A 3,391-nucleotide genomic window follows, 5' to 3' on the forward strand; every position below is an offset into this window, starting at 1 on the left:
TGCTGGGGCAAGGAAGGGATGGAGTTTGTAGGGTTGTGCGGAGTGGTTACAGGGAAAGGTTATCTGTGGAGGGGGAGGTGGAGGGTAGTTTGGGGATAAAATTGGTAAAATACATACTTAGTTGGGTGAAGGTTACTATTTTGGGTAGATTTGTAACTCCAAACCTGATTTTGTGTGTTTTTGTTAACTCAAACATAAGTTGGGTAATTTTGTAAAGTGAATCCCAAAAGTGGGTAATAAAATAATTTTCCCTAAATTCTATCAGGATGATATCGACACTAATACCAATACTGATTGGCTTTTTCATACGGGTCATATTGGACAGTTTTGTCCTCATTTTTGGACCATTTTGCCCACAGTATGGATTTATATATTACGTAGTATCTCTATCGATATCAAATAACGATATCAATACATATCAACTAATATGAAACCGATATATATATATATATATATATATAAGGAGTGAGTGCTTGTTTTGTTCCTCAAAGCACCAAAGCTAGTTTTTTAACATGCAATACTAGTTCGTTGGTAGGTCGTAACAAAAAATGAGCCTTAAACGTTGTCCTATATACATCCAAAAATAAAAGTATAGTGCTCTATGGCCACAAACTAGTATTCTAGTTCAAAATGAGATCATGCAAAATATAGGAGTTGCTCCAAACATCTAGCACGTTCAAACAATCTTCTTTAATCCGCTTCAGTCTGATGAGGAATGATCTTGTTGCATCTTCATAATTTTTTCCTGTTAGATATAACTTGCTTGAAGTGAGACACATTCTCCTTTGAAAATATTAATACATGCCCATTCTGATTCATGAAGAACAATGTTAATAAAACTTGAGCGAATCAAAATAATGTAATCTGCATTTGGGATGGATGGAATGATAAAAGGAATGGAATTGGCTAGTATGGACTCCCTTGAGGTCTCGATTGAATGAACCTTAGTTTCATAGAAAGATGACATCCAATTATTGACATTATGCAAAATGATGTAAGGATTGAACTTAATCGGCACATACACAACTTGATTTCTATGAGTCCAAACATAATAACAAGTTATAATGAAAGTGTGGAAAAAACCATTTTTATCCATTTTAAGGATTGTGTTTGAACTGAAAAGAAATAAAATAAGAGAATTAATGGAAATTCTTGGTGAAATTTTTTTGTTCTCAGCCTTAAGGGGTCCGCAGCCCAGATTCTTTTTATGAAATTAGATGAGAGGAAAACATGACAAACATTTTCACAATGAGACAGTTAGAAACCATATTCCAGTTGAATGTCCTTATATTTTCCCACAATATCTTTAGTGGGGTGGTCCTCCAAGTACAAGTCTCAAAAGAACAACTTAAATTTTGGATCTACTTTGAGTTTCCAAAAGTATCGCCACAACAAGAGCAAAGAGAGGAGTATGTACACACATTTGAGCATCCTTATGGTTAGTAGAAGACACTGAATTAAATCTTGCAGCTTGTTTGGTGGTTAGGACTCCTTAGATAAAGGGCACCACCACCTTTCAACATCAAATGAAATTGGTATTCTCAAGATTTTATTAACCACATGCAAGAGAAATAAGGAGCAAAGAAGGCTAGCATTCCAAGTGTTATCCTACATAACATTGGGAAGTAGTTTATTAGATTGAAATCAGATAGGGATGGAATCCGACAATCAAAATATATTATTGTGTTTTAACCATCCCCAATATTTTAAAAAACTACTTTTTAAAGGGTGGGTAAAATACTCACAATGCTGCTTGAGAAAAACCTAGCTTTAGGATTTACACTCATAAAGAGTTGTCATTGGTGAGGAGTTGCCAACCCAGCTTGAGAATGAGAGCTTTATTTTGGGAAGCAAAATCTTTGGGTCCTAATCCTCTAGTTGATTTGCGTGAGCAGATCTTATGTTCCTCAAAAAGATAGTTTAGATTTCTGCAAATAGTCTTGGAGAAAGCAAAGTAAAACATGAGATAAGAGGGGATGGCGGAAGTGCAGATTGGATAAGAACCGTTCTTCCTGCATAAGAAATAATATAAGATTAGATTTCCAAATAGCAAGCTTGTTGTTAACTCTTTTTATGATATGCTTAAAGCTAGATGTTCTAGAATGAGGGTGGAACAAGTTTGTCCTGAGGTAGGCTGAGTCCATCCTCAGACTCTCGCGGCTTTGGAAACATTAGAGTTCAATGCAAGACCACTTTTATGTTTATTTGTGGTAAGACCAGACAAGTCTAAGTATATATTTGATAGTGGCCAAATGCTTAGTATTGGTTTAATAGAAGATGAAAGTGCCGTCAACCAAAAAGAGATGTGAAATTTCAAGAACTTGTCTTGCCACCTGCACTCCTATGAACATATTCAGATCTCTATAAACCAGTAAAAAACAGGATAAAGCTTCCATAGGAGAGATGAATAAGAAAAGGGCTTACTAGGCATCCTTGCCTAATACCTCTGGTTAGCAAAAAAAAAAAAAAAAAGTAGAGCCATGTAATTTAATAGATAAAGATGAACTAAATAAATAAGAAACCAAATCTGCCTATTGGTTTTTGAAACCAAGATAGTAAAAAATAGCCCTAAGAAAACTCCATTTCAAGTTGTCACAGGCCTTGGCCATATCTAGCTTGATGGCAATAGAACCCGATTTACATTTTTTTTTTAAGAAATGAAAATTTTCATGAACAATAATGAAGTTGTCAAAAATTTACCAACGTGGGACAAAAGAAGATTGAAATTGGGAGATGATTTTTGAGAGAAAATCCTTAATTAAACCTATTAACCAACAGTTTAGAAATGATTTTGTAAGTTACATTATAGAGATTAATAGGTCTAAACTCATCAACTGAGCAAGCATAATTTTTTTTTTTTTATCAAGCAAATCAAAATATGATTCATTCTAGCAGCTGAAGTGATTTTTTTTAGAAATTAGTGACAAACTTATTCAGAATATTCTCTTCTATGTAATTGTTGAAACACTAAAATTCTCACCCAATAGAGAAAGTGAATGGATAGCTAGACAATGTAATGAGAACATTTGTGCATAAAAAAGAGAAGAAATGAAAAATAAGGAGAGCAAGATATCTATCCATCCTCAGTACCATCTAATATTTTTGATGTTCCAAATATAACCTAAAGGTACAAAGTGCAAACGTCGCCTATTGTGGTTTGATTCTCGAAACCTTACTAGAAATAAGGCGCTATGAGCAGACCCGACCCGACCCTAGTTAACAATTTGGCCGAATAATTCGTGAATTATTCGGCCGAACCGAATTTTTCTGAATTAAATAAAAAATTTGGACCGAATCCGAATTAAAAATAAAATTCGGTAAAAAACGCGCTTTTTACTAATTTGAATTTAAAACTTGAATAATTCGGGCTGAACCGAATTATTCGGTCCAC

The sequence above is a fragment of the Macadamia integrifolia genome, unplaced genomic scaffold (assembly GCF_013358625.1).
Source record: "Macadamia integrifolia cultivar HAES 741 unplaced genomic scaffold, SCU_Mint_v3 scaffold_143A, whole genome shotgun sequence".
Taxonomy (NCBI): Eukaryota; Viridiplantae; Streptophyta; class Magnoliopsida; order Proteales; family Proteaceae; genus Macadamia; species Macadamia integrifolia.